This window comes from Apis mellifera, linkage group LG7 (assembly GCF_003254395.2).
Source record: "Apis mellifera strain DH4 linkage group LG7, Amel_HAv3.1, whole genome shotgun sequence".
In the NCBI taxonomy this organism is placed as follows: Eukaryota; Metazoa; Arthropoda; class Insecta; order Hymenoptera; family Apidae; genus Apis; species Apis mellifera.
The window spans coordinates 8,534,643-8,560,718 of NC_037644.1; the positions used below are offsets into that span (position 1 = coordinate 8,534,643).

Genomic DNA, 26,076 nt, shown 5'->3' on the forward strand with positions numbered 1-26,076 from the left:
CACGTGAATACAGGAAGAAGAAATCTAAATAAACGATATATTAAAAATCTTTTTCTTAAATGTATATATATATCGAAGAAGAAAATATTTTCCATGCATATGTATATATATGTATATAATATTTAGATACCATCAGTGTCAGAGAGACACAGAAAGTCACAGGGTGTGCCATCACTTTGTCGCGTAGAAAGCGTGTCATTCCTCACGCCGCGTCGGTTGTCACATAAATCACCAACATCCCGCTTCCTCGTTGTTGGTCACGAGTGAAGCGACGCGTGTTGATTCCACAACCTCGCCGTTAAGCATCCTGAGAGCATACGGATCGAGCCACGCTTGTTAATGAAACTAAATACGCGAACAACCGTGGCGAGAAGAGTATATATATATATATATATACATATATATACTGTGTGGAAAGATCGAATAATCCATTTCTCTTTCTCCCTCGCTCTTCTCTCTTTCATCTCTTTCCTTGTGCCCGCGACTCCACTTGCCGGAAACACATCTCGAACGAAAGCAACGAAGAAGAAGAAAGGGTCGAGTTGGACTCGCTCCGCTCTTGTTAGCTCGGTCGGTAAAAAGGGGGGGGTTCTGATCAACGAACCGTGGCGGCCTTAAGGGCCCTTGCTCCCATAGACACGCTTCGTTTCTCGATTGATTCTTTATTTTACAATCGCCGTGACATCGTAAAGGGCAACGTGTTCCTCGAGTGTGCGCGCCAACAATTTGCACCCCTGAACTTGTTCAAGGGATCGATTCCATCGATCCCTCGCCGAATGTTGAAATTATAATAATAATTATTATAACTATATTGTGAAATGAGATTAAATTATCAACATAGTATGAATTTGATTCTTGGAATATAAATATAAATCATGTGGAAATTTTAATAAATAATATTTTAATAATTTGTTATAGTTATATTTTATTTATTATATATTAATTTATTAATTTTAATAAAAGATTATTTATCTTTAAGTTCAGTTTTTTCACTCATTGATCGACGATTCTTATTACTTTTTTAAGGTTAAATTGCCATTTTTAATCGAATTGATCGAATCAATTGATAAATAATGTACTTTTCATTCTTCTCGAGCATTCTTAATGATTTCCAAGAATTTCGAATCTTTCGAGATTTTCGAAAATTTCTTATGAATGAGACTCGAATTTGATCGATAAAAATCTTACAAACTTTAAATTTTCATCGATTCTAATTCAAGATTACATCACAGTTTCTGTTGATAAAAACTCCGATAAATATGCCCTTTGCTCATCGAACCTTCTCACTCATTTGTTTTCGTCCAAACATGTTGCAACATTAACGGCAATCATTCACGGTCAAAGCACTTGGACTCGATCGATCGTTATTAAGTTAAATGTCATTAATCTTTGAACAACAGTTGTGCGAAAATCGATCCATTTCGAGAGGATAAATTCATCCTTCCTTCCACTTCCGTTTCCCGTTTCTCACGAGTTGGCAATAACGATTCTATTCGAGATCAGCGATTCTTATCCCGATAATCATCCATTTCCCCGCGTTTCGCTTTACAGAAGGAAGCCATTCTACCGAGCCTTCCGGTTCCGGATTTGGAATCAACCTTGCAGAAATACTTGGCCCAGGTCGAGGTAATCGCACCCAATCATTTGCCCAAGACCAGAAGTCTGGTGAAAGCCTTCCTTTCTGGGCCTGGGCCGAAGCTCCAGCAACGACTCTTGGAACGCCGACAAAAGACGACCAACTGGGTGAGTGAATTCACCATTTTCCTTCCGCCAATTTCTTCGATCGATTTTTTTTATTCGAAATTCGTCGACTTTTTGCGTAACAATAATTCTGTTTTATAACGAATTAGCTGAGTTTTATTTTTTTTAATTAGAAATTAGAAAATTAATTATTAATAGAATTGGTGATAAAAAAATTTTCAATTTGTAATCATTTAATTATTTTAAGATGCTATAATTTAACAAAAATGTTTTTTATTAAAGTAAAATCAAAGTACTCAACCAATTAATTACATTCTAATTAGTTTTATTTAATTTGAATATCTTGTTTGAATTATAGTATTTTATATAAAATTTATGCATGAATGGGTAAAGAATATATATATGGCAAAAGAAAATTACATGCTATAATATATAATATCTTGAAAAAAAAAAAGAATTAATATTTTCAAGACGTAATAAATCTGTGCGTTGTATTATATCATTAATCAAAACTGTTGATAGATAGATAAATAAATCTATTGTAACTATAATTTGATTTATTAGAAATTATGGGATAGATAAATTTTAATTGAGATGAGTATTAATTTAAGTATTAAAATGTAAAATGGATATTTTAATAATCTTGGTATCATAATTTTAAACATTTTATTACGATATTAAATTATTTATTTATTTATCTATTTATTTTGCACAAAAAGAATATCGATTTTTTTATTATCCTTTCCCATGATAATTTAATGGACATTATATATATATTTTACAATTGTGAACGTAAATGGATTAGTCTTAGATAGAACTGTCATTTTCAAAAACCTTTAAACGATGAGAAATTTATGTAAGCTGTCTCATTAAATATTCAGAAAGTAAAAGGTTTTTCAGTACGAAACGCGAAAGTCAAACGATAACGAGAAAGAAAACTTCCTGAATGTATCGTCATTTCCGTTTATAGTATAGTAGTTAGCCTCGTGAGAATACGCTTCGTTTCCCCAATTTGGACATTTGAATGATCGAGTAATCGAGTATTTTAATATTAATAACATTTATTTATTCCCTATTTTCTGGATCGAGTATAATAAATCAAATTTGAAGTTATTTTTTTTTAAATAAATATAAATAAATATTTTTTCTTAATTCAAATTTTATATTATTTTTATATCGCGTAAAATTATTATAATCAAACTATTTTTTCCCCTAAATTAAAATAACGAACGTCATCAATCTTTTAACCTAACAATATTTTTTTTTTTATTTCACATTAATAAAAACATAGTGGATGTAATTTTTTTTAAGACGTCAAAGTATGTAATAATTTCTATTCGCGTAGAGAAATAAATTAATATATTTGTATATTATTAATGTCAACTATTTAAATTTTTAACTTTTAACATTTCATTGAAAGAAATGATTTCTCTTGCATTTAATATCATATCTCTTAGTTGTTTGAAGCATCGTTACGTTTTCATTACGACGATTTGATTATACTTAATGCAGAATGAATTGGTCGAGGCAAATAGCATTTCTAGACAATCTTTTATGAGATATTCTGATAAAACATCAGTGATAAATTAACCATCCTGTTCATCTTACAATAACAATTCTCTCATCTCTTATTCCGTTAAACATTGTTACGAAACATAAATACCGCGGAGAACATTAATTTACATTGAAATGAGAATAATTAAAAATTACTCTATATTTCAAATTGCCTTTGCTAATTTGTTACAAATTTTAATATCCAATATGAAAATATCGCTCGTAAATCTTTTTTTTTTTCATTAAATATTAATATTTATATTTGACAATTCATAACATTGCATGAACGAAAAAAGCTTAATCTATCGTGTAAAAATAATCAAAAATTGAATGTACCCATCGATTACATGTACATTCAATTTCTCCCAAAATTTTATTCTACAGAATATTTATCATTTTTGAAAAAGTACATTCTAGAGGCCAAAACAAACTCTGAAAAATTACAAAATCCATTTATATTAAATATCTTTTTCATTAAGAATCACCAAAACAAATATCACCAATCAATAAATGCAAAATTAAACATTCAAAGAATCTCTGTGCAACTTTCTTACGGATGGACAAAAGCGCGACGATCGGTTTTTTTCTCGTCCCAGCGTGCGTATAAGTGGCGCAACAGCATTTTCGTTTCAACCCACGTTGCCTCCCGAGAATTTACTTCTTCTGGAATAGGCATCAACGCGGGCCTATATCCACGCGTTCTCCGTGACTTTTCCGATCTCCCCCATCCGAGCCGGTCCCAGGGGAATCCCCAGGGCTCGATGCGTGGCTATAAGCCTCTCCGCCACTCTGGTCCCCACGACCATCCGGTTTCCAGCTCCCGTGGCACATAAATAAATAAATAAATGGATTTACGAGGGCTCGGGCACCGGCTCGTCTCGTCACGGTTCGCTGCAAAAGGGGAGAGGACGCGTAGAGCCTCGTTCTACTAGAACAATGCAAATATTGCGCGAGCAAACTCCTGAGGAGGGGGGAGGGATGTTCAGAAGAAAAGGGTTGAAGAATGTACAACAATGTTCACGTCTCGATATCGAGGTGTGTGTGTTTATGTGTGTGTGGACACGTTTGAAATTTTGGTTTGTATTTGTTCTATTTGGACTTGTGTTATTTATTGTGTTGATTTTGTTAATGTAATATTAGGAGGACGAGAGTGAAATATGTTAGTGTTTATCTTTTGATTTTGTATTTGAGTTTGATTAGATTATTGTTACAGGATAAATAGAGAAATTGGTGAAATGTTGAAGATTGTTTATTGTAACGATTGTATTTTTATTTTAATTTTCAAATCTGCAATTCTTGAGTGAGTGAATGGAATTGTTACTTTATGGATAATATATTTTGGGGAATATAAGAAAATATTGTAAATAATTTTGAATCGAATGAAAGTTGCATAAAAATATAATAGATAATAATTTATTAACGTACGTATATTTTCTTGGACTTGTAGCAAAGTTTTTTCCATACATAAATCTATTTTACGAGAGGATAAATTTCTAGGCTAGTTTCAGGGAAATTTATCTTTTTAACAAGCTTAAAACTTTTTCGGGATAACACGTAGAAAGTTCAATTTCAACAATTTGCCACTATCCCACTGTATTGAAAATTAGATTTTGCAAACTTGTTTTATCTTATTCTTGTACGTAATCTTGTTCACATATCCAATATCTTTATCGATAACATCCTATATATTTCGAGCAAAATTCTTTTATAAAGCAGATATTCTATTTTCACATGCTTGTTCAATAGATTTAAAATAGATCTTCAATAGATTTTTTTCTTTAAACATTGTATTCGTTGAAATTATAAAATAAATTCTTAATTCTTATTTTATTTATTACTTATCTTAAAATATTCTGTTCTAGCATTAGAATTAAAAATATATTATTTTTTATACTTCAAAACCTTATAAAAATTTTAAATGTACAATATGAAAATCCACTTATATGATTCTATTAATAAAATACTATTTAAAGATTGCAAATTTTCAATTGTGTCAATTATTGCAAGCAAATGAATAATATAACTGTGTGAAGAAATTTATATCATTCCATCATATAAAATAAATTAAATCTTTATTTCTATATTTAACACAAATTTTTCCAATTTAAACTTAAAAGTTTAAGAAACAGTGTAGAATTTTAAAATGCTCAATGTACATATATTGAAAAATAACAAATTTCTAGCTAGGACGTGTTTTAGCTAAGGAAAGCGATATTATAGGTTGCATAATTCAAGACACAGTATTTATCAAGACTATGAAGGTGTGAAATACAGAAGTGAACGCTGAGAAAACGTGCCTCTTTTTCGTGATCACGTATAGATGAGTCATGAGTTAATACATGAGCGCATTGTAAAAAAGACTTTTCTAATTCAAAGTGTGATTAATGATGGATGACACGTTTTGCAAAGAATATTAATAAAAGGAACAATGTTCCTTTTGAAAGTTATATCCGCCGGGTTAAATGGATGAAAAAAAAAAAAAAGAAAACTTGTAAAAGTTGGTCGACAAATTTTATGAGTTTCTATTATATACAACTGCTATTAATTTTAGTGAGGAATATAATAATGCCAGGTGAATATATAATATACGATAATACCAGATAACTATCAAATAATAATTGAGTTAATTAGAGCTATTTAAAATGCAATAATTAAAATGTGTGTATTTTTATTCAACTTAAATATTTAACTAGAAAATATTTATATTAATTATATATATATAATGCATTATTTTTCTAAGTATAAAACTTTTTTAATAATTTTACAAATTATTACAACGACAAGAATTTGAAAAAATTAATTTATTAACCTAAATTAAATCATATCCATATGAATATAATGGAATATTTGCTTCGTTATCATATATTGTATAATTGTTATCGAGAAAATATAAAAGTAAATTTGACATGAAAAAATATCCATTAAAATTTTTATTATCATTTCCTCATAAATAAAGAATAATTATTGACAGAGAGAGATGTGCCAACATCTCGTTGCACCAGATTCATCGCATCACGTGAAACACTTAACGTGCATAAAAAGATGGTTTGATCCGCGTGCTATGAAAAAAAAAAGCATGCTGCAATTAATAGCAGACTTGCGCTAATCCCTCGAAGTGTTTCGTAAAATCTTTGGAATGATGCGCACAACCATGCAATTTTCCAACCGAACAAATTGAATCGAGCTCGATGATCGAGTATTTTGATTCCTGATACGTGATCTGAGGAAACAGCGAGGTAAACGTTCGAACGTGCTGACAGATATTTTTCTTTCTTCTTTATTCCACATTATTTATTTATTTATTATGATCTGAAATTTAGAATTTCGCTCAATTTTTATCGAACACCATTAAATTCCAATTATCATTTTTATTATTTACATTTGATGCTCCTTTATCCTTTCAATGATTCCACCAAAAATAATACTATGATCTATGATTTTTATATAAAATTCGTATCGAGATAATTGTATTGAAATTTGTGAAAAACTAGATGTAATTTATTTCGCCATATGTCGCATTGTGCAACAGAAAAAGAAAAATTCGTGGCTCGATTAATCGACATCCAGATTCGCCCACGCGGATGTCGACGCAATCTGAAAATATTTTTAGCGCTGATTAATCGTTATATCTAGGCTCGAATGAACTCTCTTCCCTCTCTTAATGGCTCTCGTGTTACGGTAGCAATACCGTGTTGCATGATCGAATTGCGCCATGGAATCTTCGTGCGGAGCGTTCGTTATGATTGAAAATAATACACGATGAGTCGAAATATGCGGCGTATGTTATTAGTATTTCAAATAAATTCGCGATACGAGGCGAGAAATAAGAGCGTTTCGACGAATCGCTATATTTGTTCTGCCTTCACTTTCCACGTTAAACAATTACCTGTGTTAACATATCCGGGTTAAACCGAGAATATCGGGCGACTTTCTCCGAAATGATTGATACAATTTTGATTGAAATTGCTATTTCTCGTGTTCAATTTTCGGTGTGATGATGCTGTATGGATTAAAAGGTATTAGAAAGAACAAATATTGTTCTAAAATATTATTTTATTCAGTTTGTTATATTTTTTATGATTTAGCTTCTGTCGTGATAAAATTTAAACAGTGTAGTAATATTCGAGTTAAAAGATTTATTTGAAATTATAAATACAAAATATTATTTGTAAATATACTAAAATACAATTTCCTTTTCCATTTTGAATAAAAATACTTACTCTCTATTCTTAAAAATCTACTTCAATATTATCAAATATTCCGACGTATCGTTATTTTTTTACTCAACAAAAATTAACAGATTAAGATTAAGATTAACTGGAATTAATATTTGCACAAAACGAGGCTGAAAATTGTTAAAAATTCGTGAAAATTTGAGGGACATTCTCAAAAGAGAGAGAGAGACTCTCGTCACTGAAGAAGTGAATAATGCAGCCGGTCGGACCATCGATCAGGCCATCGAGGAGTCGAGGAGGCAAAGGAAGGAGAGAAGGAATGGCAATTCGTAGCGCGTTCGATTCTGTTGAGAAAATTGCTTTCGCGACATTTCGCAGGGGGGATCGAATCGTTTGTCCCTCCCCTCGTACACGAGAAACGAAAATGTATTTCCGGATGTGTATGCCGGTAAATCGAGTCGATTATATATAGTCGATTCCTTATCTACGATCGTCCATCTCTCGTACGTGTTACGTATCGATCAAGGATGATGACGAATATTTTGCAGGAGAGAACAATTGATTCGACATGTTTCATTATTACACCTTATAAATTTTTAATTTATATATGAAAGTTAATTTTGCTTTTTTTTTACTTTAAATAAAAATTTAATTTTCTATAATATCATATTTTCCTTGCATATTCAATTCAAATTTGCATCGAAAAATACAAATGATACACTATTTGTTACAATAATTACATAAACTTATTCTTCGACATATTTTAAAATTTTGATTCAACAATTTATAATTATTTAGCTCGAATTAATCGACGAGCATCTCTAATTAGATATAAAAAGCCGCCATATCATTTAATTTTAATGGTTCAACATTTAATAACTTAATATTATTACTTTTTTATAATAGGATATCTAATCCTAGTTTTTCATTAAATTTTTTAATGACAAAAAAAATTATTTATAATTATTATTAATTAATTACAAATTTCACCTAAAATTAATAAATTTAATTATAATTTTTAACAACTAATTTAAATTCGTATTAGAAAAAATTAATTTATAAATCAAGTTTAACCGCTATAGTTGGCTTATATTTATCTTTACTAAAATTAATTTCCGAATAAAACTTTTATTTATTGTTTCAGAATCCTCTATTAATTATAATTTTTATATTTTATATATAATTAATTAATACAATTAATTTTAAAACCACAATATAATTTATTTAAAAATTATTATAATCATATTTATTCAAATATTTATACTATTAACTTAGATATTAAATTAAATTTATATTTATTCATACATTCTAAATTTATAATTTTATTAATTAATATAAAATTTTAACATAAATTTAAATTAAATTATTAAATTTATAAGTATTTTTAAATTTTCTATTAATTTTATTAATTAAAAATAATATAAAATATATGTATTATTGTTTTTTTTTTGTTGTATTTATTTATATTGTGAATAAAATATTTATATATATATAATTAAATAAATATATGTATATATAAAATAAAATATAATCATTCAAAAAAAAACATTAGTCTGTCAATTTTACAAATCATAACCAAGATGGAAAAAAGAAAAGCGGAGAAGAGACTTCAAATTAAACGTTTCCTATCCTAATAAAATTTTCATTCCCATCTGAAAGAAATCTAAAGCGACAACGCTTGACACAAACAACGGTGTGGAAGAATCGGCGCAAATTCGCAGGCAATCGAATTGTCCGAGTCGCGACAATCGTCGAACGACACGGAGGAACGCGAGGAACGGGAGGAGGAGAATTAGGAAAATTCGTCGGCTAATTGCGCGCAATCCGAATTGGAGGAAATCGCGGAGGAAATGGAGAAAGAGAGGGCGAAGGTGGAAGGGACGGCCGGCTAATTCGTGCCCTTGTAATTCGAATTGAATTTACCGCCAGGAAAGGTAGGAACGGATGGACGGACCCGTTCCGCGGATGAATAATGGAAGTTTCAATGAAATTTTCCAGCTCGCCGCGGGGCACCGTAATATTAGCTTACGGTTCCAACAACCAAAGCCCCCACTGGCGTCCACCCCACGATTTTATATATATATATATATATATAGAGGAGAGAGAGAGAGAGAGAGAGAGAGAGAGAAAGGTTCTCTCGCCTCGGAGGATGCGGGTCTATTGTCGACTGGACGAAAAACCGGGGATGAATGGGAATCCAAAGGAGGATGATCGGGGGAAATAAGCGTGGAATTGGGGGAGGGGGAAGGTTGATTAAAATACCGATGAATGAATCTTTGGAAATTGTTGCAGTGCAATTTATTATGATTATTTTTTTTTTAAATTAAATATTAATTTTCTGATGATTCATCGAAACAGAGAAACTTTTTATTAAAAAAGGAAACGTTGAAGATTTTGCTATATATAATAATTTTAAAGAGGGAATAAGTTTGAAAGAAATATGAGGAAGAAAGGAGGGCAAAGATAAAAATGTAGACGGAAGGTGTATTAAAGCTCGATGTACTTAGAGGAGGGGAAGGGAGGAATGGTCACAAAGGCTCAAAGAGAATGTAAAATACGAAAAGAAAGATAAGGTAAATGCGGAAATGAAAAGGAAGAAGGGATAAAAGAAAAGGATAAAAGGATACGTACGTATGTAAAAATATCTTCTTTTGAAAATAAATTGTTATTATACATTAATAAATATTTAATGAATCGTGTTTAATATGTTAAAAATAAATAGATTCTTATGAGCTATTCATAATTTTTTATTTATATAAAATGATATTTCAATTTTATCGCTATTTCGATACACGGATGCATAATAAAAAATTTAATTATTTTTTATTAACATCAAATGCATTTATCTTACAGCGTAAGATAATTTTTAAAAAAAAAAAAAAAGTAAGCGAAAAAAATATAATAATCGAGAAAAGTTTACGCGAGCGGTTTACGATTAAAGTTGGAACGTTTATTACGCAAGGTACGCGAGGGGAGGAAATAAAGAGATATCTCGTGACCAGATGGACATTTCCCCAGAAATATCGTAGACACGTGCAAATGGGTGTGTGTTAAGACTCGGAGGGATGTTGCAGGGAGTTTCTGCGGTAGGGGGAAAAGTAGCTCCCTTTCTCACTTCCTTCAATGGACAAACAGGAAAGGAGTAAGGAAGGGAGAAGAGGCAATAAAGTTTCATGGCTCGACCGATAATGTTCCTCAGACTTGGAGGAATCCTCTTTCCAAACGCTTCAACCGATATAACTTATTTCCTTACCGTCCCATAAAATTCGAAAAATTATAGCTCGACGTATGACACGCGCTTGTTATTATTAATTACTTAACGGAGAATCATTCAAAATGATTCCATTCATTGCGTATTAATCTTGAATGAAATCGAAATGAAAATTGATGTTTCTAGCTTGTTTCTTAAATTTTATTCAAAAGGAAAGAATAAACGAGAATAATTTTTATTCTTTAAAATAATAAACGAAAAAATTATAAAAGATTGAAATTCTTTTTCTTCAATATACACGCATTCCCTTTCTTCAAACGAATTCATATATATAATTCATATCATTGGACAATAGAAAAAAGTTGAAAATTTCTCGGTGAAACTTTTCTCGAAAGGCAAGCAAGAAGTGGTTGATCCCGTAACGAGGAGACGGCGCTTTACGTAAAAAGGGAAGGGATGAAAAGCTAAAGCGTGGTCGGTATTTTTTCAGAAGGAGGGTTTGTACATGGAAAAAAAAAGAAGAAGAAGAAGAAGAAAGAGGCCGACGTTGGAAATCACCTCGAAGTACGTAACTTTTCTTATGAATCCCCACGGACATGGTGGGTGAAAGAGCGAGGGGAATAAGGGGCGGCGGTCCAAGTTTTTCCATCTTCTCACGACTTTCTTTCGATCGTTCCCTCTAGGAAGGACGCGCCTAACCTGATGCGCGAGGAAATATCGTAGATTGTCGAGCCACTTTTTTCGCCGCTACCTTTCTTACCTCTTGGCAACAAGAAACGATGTAGATATGTATATATATATATATATATATATATATATATATATATATATATATAGGTTGAGAAGCGATAAGGTCGAAGGCTCGAGTAAATCGATATCCTTCCAGAATCAGAGACGGCTTCTTTTTTCTACTCGAGCCTTCACTTTACTTTTTCTCTTCTTCTTTTTTTTTTTTTTTGAGCAATTTCCAACGCGCCTTTTTCGAGGCGACAAGCAAGGTAAAAAGAAGCGTAGGTACGAGACCGCCTTTGTCGGATGAGGCGCCCCCTTCTTAGCTTGGATTTAGTAGTACTTCATTAGATAGGTTATTCGAAGCCTCCGGAATGTCTGGAACGTAACGCTTTTTTTTTTGGCAGCTTAACGAGTCTTTTTGTTACGAGTTAATGACTTGTATTATTACGAGTTTTTCAAGGTTTTTTATTTTTTGTTGGTTTTTGGTCATTGGAAGCGTTTTAAAATATCGTTTCGTAATTAAAAAAGGAATTTTACTTGAGATAAAAATTATAAGTAATATAAGTCGAAACAATTTTTAATAGTTTGTAGGAATTTTCTTAAAGTTTTTTTTTTTTTTTTCTTCAATTTCTTGCAATTAGAAATGTTTTAAAATTTCATTCTATTTTGACTTTGTAATTACAAATTATCAAATATTTAGAATTCTCCAATAAATTTCATTGCTGTATTGAAATAAAAGAATAAACACGTTGTTTATATATATTTTTGACTTTGTAATTGAAAATTATCAAATATTTGGAATTCTCTAATAAATTTCATTGCTGTATTGAAATAAAAGAATAAACACGTTGTTTATATATATTTTTCAATTTTTAACGGTTTGTAGGAATTTTCTTAAAGTTTTTTTTTTCTTCTTCAATTTCTTGCAATCGGGAACGTTTTAAAATTTCATTCTATTTTAACTTTGTAATTACAAATTATCAAATATTTAGAATTCTTCAATAAATTTCATTGCTTTATTGAAATAAAAGAATAAACACGTTGTTTATATATATTTTTGACTTTGTAATTGAAAATTATCAAATATTTGGAATTCTCTGATAAATTTCATTGCTTTATTGAAATAAAAGAATAAACACGTTGTTTATATATATTTTTCAATTTTTAACGGTTTGTAGGAATTTTCTTAAAGTTTTTTTTTTTCAATTTCTTGCAATCAGGAATGTTTTAAAACTTCATTCTATTTTAACTTTGTAATTACAAATTATCAAATATTTGGAATTCTCCAATAAATTTCATTGAAATAAAAAAAATAAACACGTTGTTTATATATATTTTTCAATTATTAAATGTATAATATACCAAAGTTCTTTTAAGTAACGATCACCTTTGTATTTAATATATTACCGTCGAATGAACAACCAAACGGAATTATAGCGACTTTCTCTTTGCCAATACCTTTGCCTTTGATCTTAAGCGAATCGTATTTTCACGAGAGCCTCTTTTGCGGCATGATCTTAGAAGCAAACACTGCCCTTCGAAGAGTGAACAGAAGGGTGAACGAGAAACACGTTCCATAAACGTATACATAATAAATTATAGAACTTGGTCGTTATTCTTTAGAAATTTTCTTCTTAATGGATAAAAACAAGCAAATGAAATCCTCTCTCAATATAGAAAATATTTATACACAAATAAAATTTAATAGAAATAGATTAGTAATTTATTTATCGCATTTACTGTTTGTTCTTTTTTATTTGAATAACAAAAAAAGGAATATAAAGAAAGATATAATATAAAAATCTATTTCTAAATCTAATCCAATATTATTCGACAATATCGTGTGAATAAAAAATTTGTACATTTTAAAAGTGTAAAAAATATATGAGAGAAAAACCATTTATGAATAACACAAATATATAATATATAAATAATTCTTATCATTTATGTGCATTTTATGCAGAATATAAAATGTTTCATTTAAAATATTCAGATCTTTATATATGATAGATCTTCTTATCTTGTTACAGATAATGTGGAATAATAAACAAATGGATCTTTTGTAACCTTTCCAACAGTAGAATCAAGATTTAACAATAATATACGAATACAAATATCTCTGGCATTCAGATTCTCTCTTTATTTATTTTCTTCTCACATATTATTACAAATTTTTAATCTGCACTATTAATTAATGGAAATTTTATTCGTACAAACTTATTTTTCAAAAATTCTTTTTCAATATTATATTACTTGTTTCTAGAACAGAATAGGAGAGAAATTATATTCGAAATGAAACGAAAGGAAGCACGAATGTTGAAAAAAAAACGCGAAACCTTAGACTCTTAAGGTCCAAGGTCGATTCGACCCACGAAGAAAAAAAGAAAAAAAGATCAAAACGAAACGTTACGAACACGCGATTCGACGATGAGTATTCCTCGAAATAATAATATTCAAAGATGCAAATTGTAGTGAAAGATCGCCCCGAGCGAAACACGTACACGGATTAAAGCGACAAGCGACCCGTTCGTGCATCCTGACGTATCTTCGCCCAGAGTGATATCGCATTTGAATAGAAAATTTCCATATCCAGCCTTTATTAACTCCTAGATACGAACTCCTTCGAGAGTTAATTTCCTCCATGACTCAGGATTCGTGAGAAAAAAAAAGAAAAATCAAATAGCAATAAATATATTTAGATATCCTTCGAACGATAAACACACGATTGGAACAGGATTCTGTTATTCTGTTGTTGAATTAAATCATTGTATAAAAAAAAATAATCGATATTTTATCATACATTATATATCTTTTTATACATTTTTTCCTAGATGATAAAGAGCTAATTTCCTCGATGACTCAGGATTCGTGAGAAAAAGAAAGAAAAATCAAATCAAGATGACAATAAATATATAATCAGATATCCTTCGAATAAACACACGATTGGAACTGGATTCTGTTATTCTGTTGTTGAATTGAATCATTGTGTAAAAAAAAATAATTGATAATATTTCATCATATATTATATATCTTTTTACACATTTTTTCCTAGATGATAAAGAGATAAATTTCCTTAAATATTCGCTGTACGCCATGTGTCGATCCTTCCAATTATTATTTTATTAATTATTTGTTTTCCATCATTAAAAATTTTATATTTAATTGATGAAATTGTAAATCCTTTTTTTTCAATTAAATCAATTGGTCATCAATGATATTGATCATATGAATACCCAGAATTTAATAATATTGAATTTGATTCATATATGCTAAATTATAATAATTTAAATCAATTTCGTTTACTAGAAACTGATAATCGAATAGTAATTCCAATAAAAATTCCACTACGTTTAATTACAACATCAACAGACGTAATTCATTCATGAACAGTTCCATCCCTAGGTATTAAAGTTGATGCAGTTCCAGGACGAATCAATCAATTAAATTTAATTAGAAAACATCCAGGAATTTTTTTTGGAAAATCCTTCCGAAATAGCTTTGCCAAGTTGGAGGCCAAGGTGTTTATCTTAACTGGGGGGAAAAAGAGAAAAGTTTCGACCACGTCGTAATCTTGGCAATTTAAATGTTTGTCCCTGATACGGATACGAAAGGATCGCGTATCGTTCGGGTTAGGGAAGCGCTGGTAATCCCTTGTTGAAACAGCGTTAAGCCCTTACGGATTGTCTGCGGGATTGCAACAACGATACGACAGAAACGGTTGGGAGGGTTACGCACCCTTCTTTCGCAGTTCTCGCCGCCAATTCCTCTTTTCTCCTTCTCTTATTATATTTCTCGTAGACTTCATAGAATTCTTCATAGAATTAAAGAAAAAGAAAGAGAAGTTAAGAGTGGTCAAGAATACGAGTGAAAAAAGTTAGAAATATCATATGTAACAAATGAAATTGTGTATAATAATAAATTTATATCGAGACGAAGATTTTAAAGTAAAAGTGTATCGTATGTTCCTTTATTATGGTAAATTATTGTTTCCATTTGAAGAGGAAAAAAAAGCTGATAAGATTGTAAAGCAGACACAATGGAAAGTTAAGGTATTAAATGAGGCGTGGAAACGAGATAACGTTGGAATAGACAAAAAGGAATTGTACTCGAAATTGCTCGAATATGTTCCCTAGGTGGCTGAGATATCGGTCTCGGTGTAATCCAGAAAGCAGAAAGCCAATTTTACCCAAGAGATTCGTGGTAAATCGACGAGCATCAATATCGAATAAATGTCCGTTCTCGTGTAATCTACGGTGAAATGTGACTAATTCCAGAATTCCTGAGGCAATACTGAAAAAAATATCCGTTATTATATACGTGACAAATTTCACGTGTGATATATAATTTTTATTATATTCATCAATGAAGATCAATGTGAAATAATTGTAAATAATATATATTTTTTATATCGTTTTATATGATATGAAAAATTAATTAAAATTAAATATTCTTTTTATTAAATGTACATTGAGTATCAATATCGCAATATTGATAATTTTAAAAGTAAAATTTAAAATTTTAAACGTTGATTGAATATTTTAATATTTACGTTCTTAATATTTATTCAAACGTATTAAACGAGCAATAATTGATTTGTGCATTAATATTATTTCAATAAATATTTTATCCAAACTAAATTTGAAACCTCTAATATTCGTAAATTGTATTATTCTATTTAAATGAATCGTTCTGTAATTTCATAACTTTCTATCATATCGTGCAATAATATAAGGAAACTTGTGATATAAACTTGTTTAAACGAATTAAAAGATGGATCAGAAATTATTACGAACGTATGTAATGCTGAGAGATCTGACTGATATGAGAAACATGCAATCGAAAGTTAAATGCTATTACAAATATTTAAAATTATAATGAAGCTAATAAAATAAAGATTGAATTGTGCATCTACATATAACTCTCATAAATCAAAAAGATATGAATATCAAGGTTTATACTATTGCTTTAATTGCAGCACTTGTAATCTAAAATTCTTACAGATTTATTAACCAATAAAATTTTATCTCGAATTCAATTATTATATTCAAAATATATAAATATATATGTACATTTAATATAGAAGAAAGAAAGAAGAAAAACTTTAAATACACGATGGTGAAATTGAAAAATAAAATTCAACAATTGTCTCAAAGGGACAAAGATGTTTCGTGTCGAACAGCCTGTTCTTATATTCCAGAGGCACTTAAGTACACAAATATTTATGGTATCTTGAAGTCTGGAGCAAAAAACAAAGGCTTCTATCGATGCAGAAGATGAGTTAAAGTGGAAAGAAGAGGGAAATCCGTCCCTCGCAGCCACTGTATACCCGGCGGGATTAACCTTTAATTCTATCCTGACTTGACAGCCCCCTCGTCCTTGAGCAGGGGTCTGCTACGTGCACATCAAACGCTCTTCAAGTTCCAACATCGAACGGTAACCAGATCAAAATGAAATTTCGAAAATTGATCTTCTGTCTGATAGTAACGTGCTCTCTCTGTAACCGTACTGTCATATTTCCAAGATTACACGAAGGGAGTGGAAAATTTTCGAGGAAGGAATAATTGAAAATTACATCACATTGAGATTTGTACAGGATTATATTTAATTTTTTGGAGAAACGATTTTAGAAGAAGAAATTGGAACAAATTTTCAGTATCGTAAAAGATTCATTATCAATTCATTATCAAAATTTATTATGCTTCGATTCACGATAATTTTTTATAAATATTATATTGTATGTCAAAGTATTTTTGAAAATATCCTACAGATGTACTATTCAGAAATACAACAAGAGCTATTTAGAGATGAACAAAAAAAAAAGAAAGAAAGAAGAGGAAGAAATAGAACAATCGGTGTTAATTTAGAAGAGAAATATATCGACATGGTAGGGAAGATAAATGAAACGAATGTAACAGGGGGAAGCTGGCTTCATGTTTTGGGCGTGAACACAGAGAAGCGTCAACACCAGGTCAAGTGGATCGATGCAGGTTACCTACGAACACCTACACCTTTTTACCGTCTCCCACAACCACGATCCTTTGTAAGAATAAACCATAATACACGGTGCTATTATTTAGCTTCAAAAATATTTCTCATCGAACGCACTAAAAAATTCCTTCCAGCCTGACATTTCTTTGATCACTCTCTACGAAATTATAAATACCGTGACATTTAAATTCGTTTACTCTTGTCTCGTAAATTCGATTCACAATTCACGGTATTTCCGATACTTTTTTTTTTTTAAACGTGGCAATTTCGAGATTATGAATAACAGTGCACGAATCTATTCAATGGATATTCAATATTTCGTTTCATTTTTAATCACATCATATGCTTGCCCGTGTTTATAATTATCATTGCTTGAAATTGGATCTTAATTTTACGAACGTGTTAAATTACGTATTTGTTAATTGTATCCATATAATTTCCATATTATTTTTAAAGTGATATTATAGTTTTTCTTTTTTTCTAGAATTATAAAGATATTGCATCACAAACGCTCAATTGAAATCTCCAGCAAACGTACACACATATACACATCGAACATAACCTAACTCGAATCAAAGACCGAATCTTTTTCTCGAAAGGCGATCAAAGTTAAGCTCAATCTCTTGAATCAACTATCAAACAATCGTTACAAATTCGATACTTTCCTGGAAAATCATCGAGCTTAACAAAGAACCAGCGCTGTACATATATACCTTGCACGCGGTGTCGAAATACCGTGTCGAATACGAGCGATCAGAAACAACTCGTGGAGCAAATTTACCTTTCCTACTCCTCTGTTTGGACAGAGAATTCGTATAGGCGAATAGTGTACTCTACGGATACACAGAAGGATGCAAAGGTGTCCTCACTGGCTGGTCGATAAGTGCGCAGAATCCGGGGTAACGATTGCAGGAGAGCGGCTCGTACGTACAGGTAAGGCACGAGACCGACTGATCTGGATCAGCACGACCTCGTCCCAAAGGCTAGACTTGCTAGAGGTTACGACCCGGTTAAATAGCCGCTCGATTCGCCATCGATTGACCCGGTGACGAGTTTTATCCCGACTCGCGCAACTCGTCCCACCTGTCAGATCATTGTTTCGAACAGACGGATTTTGAGGTTAGGTTCGAACGATTTTTTTCAAATATTACGGTATAAAGTATTGGGTATATCGTAATAAGATTTTGAACAAGTTTTTGTTACGCGTATTATTTTAATTTCTTCGAATTCTTGGAAATTTTAATAACAATCTTGATAAGTCGAGGAGTGAATGAGAATTTGAGAATTTATGATAACGTTTTTTCGCTTGGAGAATCGAATAGGATAAGAAGATTCGAATTCCTTGTCATTTCAAGCCTGTTTCTGTTTTATTAAAATTTGATCGAAACTTTTATCGAGATTTCAAATTCTTGTAAGATTTATCGATACTTTTAAGAGTATTATGCTTTCAAAGTGATTCGAATCTCCATAATTTTGGATTCATTATTAAATAATACTCGAATATCATGTGTTCTATGAATATTTTATATCTTTTTCACGTGATATCACGCGTATTCTATAGATTTTTACACATTCAAATGCATAAACATTTTTAATTATAACTTAAAAGAAAATTAAAAAATCTGTCTGTCACTTCGATTCGTTAAAAATTATTTCATATTTTATTTTTGCATCCAAAAATATGCAAATTTCAAAATAACAAAAATAGCAAATTTTTCTTTACGAAAAAAACGAAAATTAAATTCAATCATTTGGAAAATATTTATTGTTATCTTGTATATTTAAAAATCATAAAAATCCAGGAAGATATCAGTGGATTCGTTGGATTTAAATTTCACCAGCAACAGAGAAAAATCATATGGCTTCCTCGAAGGGAGATGGAAGTCAGATCGTCGGCTTGACGAGAGGATCTGAAAGAAATTCGTACGATATCAGGGTGGAGTTATGGGCTTACGGTTGTGGTAAATCCGTGGTAGGATGGATTATTGCGATTTCACTTGGATTTTGGATTCATTAGTTTTTCTGACGTTTAATTCGAAAAAATTTAAATGAATTTTTAACTTGTATACATTTAATCTGTGAATATTATTAATTGAGTAAATTGGGAGTGATAACATTTTGATTTTGAAATAGAATTACGTAAAAATCGATACATTTGCAGTGAAAATTTTTATACGAAAATGTTAATCAATTATCTAATATATTTTAATTTTAAAAAATTATAATATTTATCAAAGTAAATTATAATTAAAAATTACAAGATTTTGTTCTAATAAATTACTTTATATCAAAATTATGAGAAATATAATACAAAAATATTTATCATTGTTGCATAAAATATAAATTAATTATGTTTATAAATCATATAGAAATTCATAACAATTAATTAAAAATTCTCGAAACATGTATTTACATATGAATGGATAAAACTATATATCTCTTTGTTATCTTTCGAGAAAATTTTAATACAAATGTATGCGAAACATTCATTAATAATAATAATAAATTATTATCAATGACATTATCTTTACAGAACAAAATATACATTGCATAAAATATAAACGTGACAAATACCTGTATAAATTACCCAATGTACAAAATTTGCAAAATATGAATTATTTAAAAATTTCCATTTCTCATACACGGTGTTCAATTTATATTTCTTTAACCCGTATAAAAAAACAAACAAAAAATAAAATAGACAAACGTCTCAATAAGAAATATCATTAACACTTCCTCAAATGCAAGGAAATTAAAACGATACACTAGCGAAGAATAAAATTCGATATTACAAAAGTGAAAAGGATCAATAAATGGTCAGACGAAGGGAAGGAAGGAAGAAAATTAATTCGAAGATTTTCGAAGAAGATTGAACGACGCACGCTTAGTTAATCTCCGTGGATGCCGAGTTGCCACGAGAAACGAGAAACTTTCTGATCCTGTTTTCATCGTGGGTCAGTAGGAATCCCTGAACGCTGTCGAAGTCTCCTCGTCGAGGTCTCCACGATCGATCCAACGTGGGTCCAATTGCTACGTAGAAACACGTAACATAAGCATTACCGTCACGTACGCGATGCTGGTGATTTCAATAGTGATTCCTTCGAATGGAAGAACGTTTACGTACTGCGATCGTAATAATCGATAACTCTGAAAAGTCCATAGACTGAAAGTATTCAAGACATCATTATAATATTTATGGAATATCTTTGGAAAGTTTTCTAAACGAATGGAAAAGTTGACGCGCAAAAATTGACGCGCTTTATTTTATTATTTAAGTAATTTAACTTTGCCTGTAAGGAAACGCCTGTAGATAGGCAACCGTGCGATACGAAATGCCGTGCCGTGTTACGGCATATCAGTTGCTCCGCAAAATCCAATCTCGCTCGAGCTAAATGCATGTCGTAAAGCGTCGAAATCAAATAGTTCTACAATATTTGAATATAAATCGATTTCGAACAAGTATCGAATAAAATATTTAATTTTCTTTCGAAACGATTTAAATTGCCTCGCAATATTAATCCTTTGCAATAATGGATCAAAAACGTGTAAAAAAATGTTAAAAAGTTTCCTTTTGCGTAACGATATAACGGATTCTTTATTACGTTACGTTTTATGTTTCGAAGTGAATAAAGTTTGAAGTATATATTTTAAAAGTAAAAAGAAGGAATATATTACAATTCATTTTCTTTTTTTAAATATAAGTTTGTTGTTTCTCGAATCCTGTAAAGAATAACAATGAGGAGGGGAAAAAGAAAACGCTGTAATATAAATTTTTCAATTAATTTTTAATGTTTTTATATTTCCTCAAAGAATAATACATACTGCAAGAAGAATTTTGTTATCCAAACATTTTCTTATTTTTCTCCAACGAGGGAAAGAAACAATACTTCCAAGAAATGGTTCTTGGTTATACAACATTCAATTTCCTCCTCGCATAAATTTTCAATATTTTCATTGCAGAAAAATGCTGCAATGTTCTCTCTAGATACAAAACCAGATTCAATTGGGTTAACACGAGATATCATTTTTCTTTGAAGAAAAAAAAAACCTAACTTAAATTTTCATTACGTTCGATTATAATTGATTTTAAATTGAGATATAAAGAAAAAAAATCTTAAGAAACCAAACATAACTCACTCAAAAAGTTCGAAACTCAAAGTTGTCAAGCAACTAATTCAGAGGATCCGATAATCAACGCTGGATTGGTTCGACCCCGGTTTGTCAAACTGCGTCTCCCATCCTTTTTGCGCTCACGTTCTCTCTCTCTCTCTCTCTCTCTCTCTCTCTCTCTCTCTCCGAGGTGTCGAGTTTCCCGTTTAACGCGATACTTCATTAGCCACGTGGTGAAAACGGTGGGTCGTGTCCTGTCGTACAAAAGGTTTCGCAGAAATCGATGGAAATCCAAACTCGAACCCTATCGATCATTAACCCTCATCGTAACCCTCGAATATTTCCTGTACGATAAACTGCGGGTTTTACAAACTCGTTCTACGAACATATTCAACCGTTTTTGAGAATTAATTAGAAAGGTAAATATTCATTTTTTTTTTTTATTATTTATTCTGTTTTTGGAATAAATGTGGAAGAATGATAAATTAATACGAATTTGATATTTATCGTCCTCCAGAAATTTACTTGGATCGAAAAAAAATTCCAAGAAGAAGAAACAAATCTGGAATAATAAATCCTAACAATAGAACCCCTTCTTTTCGAGCCTGTTCCAATGGTCCACGAACAATTCCAAACCACGAGAAGAGAGAAAAAAAGTCTAGAGGAGGAAAAAAAAAAAATGTGAAATGCAAAAGGATTATCAAGGTCCGTTCCGTTGAATCCGTTTGAGGTGTGCAGAGGTGTGCAGAGGTGCACTTTGGAAACCACTGGCACGAAGGTACACAAACGTGGCCGTGTCCCGCCGAGTGGTCGATAACGCCGAGTTTGCGCTGACAGAGAGAGTCTCAGTTATTGTATAATACGTACGTACGTACGTACGTATTGCATGTGCAAAAGACAAAGAAACGAGAAATATCCGGGAGGAAGGAAGAAAATTGAGAAGAGAAATTAACGAAAAATTAATCGTTAACGATCGAGAAAAAGATAGATATATGAATATTTCTGGGGTGGAGGAAAAAGAGAGGAGGAAAGAAAAGTGAGAAGGAGGATATAATCGGTTGAAGAGAGAGAGAGAGAGAGAGAGAGGTGAATGTGGTATCGTGTTCGAGCTTCTGTTGAAATCTCCGTAACTTGACACCCACCCCCGTGAACTTCGATGAACGAGGGTTGATGTCTCCGAGCTTAGTGATTCCACTTGTGCTCGATGCCCAGTCAGAAATTTCCCGAAGAATTGAGAGAATTGCTTTCGAGTATTTTCATTCGATTAAGCCACGTATTCGTTCGTGAAAGGATTAAAAGAAAGGTCTTCTTTTGATTCTTCTATTTCTTATATAAATATCGAGAATTAAACTTAAATGTCCATTTAAATATATTATCTTATAAATATAATGATAATAAAATTGTACAGAATCAATTGATGAAATCATGTTACACGAATACTCTCGATTTAACAACAACAATTTTTGATAAATTAGTTAGTTATTTAACACGCAAGAGAAGAGTAAGAAGTAGTTGCTCAATATAAAAATCGATAGTTAGTTACTCAATAAATATTAATAAAATAGTGAGTTAAGACGAAAAAAACGAAAGAAGAAGTTATTTAACATAACAACGGATACATAAGTTGCATTTTCTAACAAGGAAACGCACAATTGTTTTCGGAGGCTTTTGTAATCTCGATAATGCCTATTACGTGTAACACGATGATTCGAACCGTGTACAAAACTCTTAGTGAATTACACTGTGAATGTTTTAATATTATCTCACGGCTCAGAGTCTTTATAGGCAAAAATAGCTTATGTCATAATTTGCCATAAGATGGGTCAAAGAAGATTTCATGGCTGTCCGCAATCTTCACGGGGATGACTCGACAATAGATCCATAGTCGATGAATCAAAACCGATTTTGTAATGCGATTACATAATCGTTTAAATATGCCATTATATCATTATACCATTATACACCGTGGAATAATCGAAGAACAATGACACAAGATCTTCCAATAATTATTTATATCCATCGATCGGCCGATTTTTTACAAGGTAAAAATCGGTTACGAATGTTAGATTAATTGTAATCGATATGAATTGCAAAAAAAAAAAAAGGAGAAAGAAAATGAATAGAAAGTTTAACTTATTATCACGAAAAATATTATATTATTATTATTATTTTCTTTCTTCAAAATTATAACAAGATTCTTAGGACAGAATTATTTTGAAACGAGTGACAATTTAATCATTAAGCATTGTTGCAAAACGAAAGATACGCGCGTATCGAGGAGGATATCGAAAGGATATTCCAATCATTCGCCGGTTATTGCATTAACCGTTTCTAACACGGCACTTCGAAATAAAGCAAGTACTTACCTACATCGCACGAAACTCTCCTCGTACAATTCCACCTGCACTCTGTTGAACTACTTACATACTTTCGTGCCCGCTATTACAGAACACCAGCTCGGGATAACATTCATCAGAAACGTGTACGATCCGTTTGCAGAATCTTCTCACGGCGAAAGATCTATTATTAAAACGTGCAGGATGTCGCGCATTGTACGTGGACTAGTTTTTTTTTTTTTAGCACAGGTTTGAAAATTATTTTGCCTTTATTCGAACCATGGAGTTATTTTAATCCAGGTTTAAGTGTTTGAAAGAAAAAAATAAATACAAAATAGAAAAATAAATAGAAAAATCGATATTAGAAAAGAATTAGGGAAAAATATTATAGAGAAAATGAAATCTGAATCTAATTTTTCATTCGTAAAGAATGAAATAAAATATTATTAGAAAATAAGAGAATTTAATTTTTCAATCGGACACGAGAAAAGATATTATCCTTATTTAATTTGATAATTCGAGTTCGTTCTACTTTCATTTCTATCTCTAATAATGATCAATCAATCAAATTAATGTCGAGCTATTTAATAAAATGAAGAAAAAGATAAAGATTATACGCTACGAATGGAAACATGATTAAATTTCTTTTGCCTTGTCATTTCCTGTTTCGCGAAGAGAACGAAGATAAACGAGCAATAAGATTATTTATCTTTGATATTTCCATATTATCCTCTACTTTTCAGTTGGTTTAATGATAAATGAACTTAATATCATTAATATTTTAATGTTATATGCTTTCCTGAAGAAGAGAAAAATATGCGATAGAGATAATCGTTAACGAATCGATTACGAAAGAAGCTTCATAAAAGAAGTTCTCAATTTAAAGAATGACGAGAAATCATCAATCAAGATTAATGATGATATCATATTTAAGATGAATTAAACATTCGCATTAAGTGGATATGGATGTATTAACATGGGATAACAAAACATATCATATGAAATTACTCGTGGCAAGAATAGAAAGAAAATAATATACAAATGATATAGCATTTAAATGAATTTTTTTTATCAAATTAATATCAACATTTTTAAATCAGATAGAATAAAATGAGATGTTATTAATAATTTGGAAATTGAGAAGAAATATTTAAAAAGATAAAGAGAGATTTAATGCAAATTAATACAAAGTTATCATAGTTCTCATTTCAGTCCTAATATTCGGTGGAAAATTAAAAGCGAATCGCTAGTCAAAACAACATCTGCGCCGCTCGATCGATAAAACAGAATAAAACTATCATACCGATGATGAAACTATAGAAAAGCTGAAAATGAAAGTGGAAGCGAAAGTGGTGTTGTAAAAAAAAATCCTCGTCATTACCCGTTGTCTGGAACTGTCAGTGAATATCTGGATGACGAAATTTATCGACGCAAGATCGAAAGGATCACGGGCCTCGTGCATCGCGTATCGCAAAACTGGTTCAATAGGTAATTCATATTGCACGAGATCGGCTACGCGTAACGACGTCTCATTAAGTCGGAGGAGATGCTCACAAATCCTCACGAAACACACTTCGTTTCGTAATGGATCGTGGGTTTCGATGCCAAAAGGGAGAACCGGAGCGGAGATAGGTGGAAAAGATTAACGCGGGTAAGAAGGATTTACCGCGCTTCGCTTCATTGTCAACGAGCGATGATCGTTAATCAAACTTGCAAATAAAAATTATTATCATTATTATTATTTCCGCTGATCTTTTTACATACGAGATTTTATTGGAAATGTTATTTATATGACAAATACAATATTTATATTATATTTATATTATATTTGCACGATAATATATAGCATTGTGATCCATTATAATCCGCTGTTTTATGGATACTCTTCGGACGAGTATTAAACTTTTTTATGACCAATTTTTATATCATCTTATAGAAGATATCCAATAAATCATTGTTCACGTTTTTTCGCGTAAAAATATAATTAACGTTTATGGACTGTTAATATTTTTAATAGTAGTATAAATATATATATATATAATAATAAATTATTCGAGTTATATATATATTATTCTTTTAAAAGTCTCTTAAAATGATTCTATTTCTTTTTTCATTTGGATTAAACTTGAACAAAGTATATACAAAGTATATACACGTATGTTCAATATGTAGTAACAATGATTTATCCTTTATCCCAATATCGAGTTTTTAAAATAATTTCTGTGAATACTGTTGAATATCCAATAAATCTATTATACCCTTATGTACA

At 30.8% G+C, this 26,076-nt stretch overlaps 1 protein-coding gene across 1 annotated transcript in view; it reads left to right on the forward strand.

Annotated features, from left to right (window-relative positions):
- Nucleotides 1–1,617: 1,617 nt before the first annotated feature.
- The window catches only part of LOC408934 (choline O-acetyltransferase), a 36,968-nt gene continuing 12,509 nt past the window's right edge, over nt 1,618–26,076 (forward strand). Inside the window, exon 1 of the mRNA XM_026441587.1 lies at nt 1,618–1,743. The gene's annotated coding sequence lies outside the window, so the exon portion shown is untranslated. The remainder of the gene's footprint in view (nt 1,744–26,076) is intronic.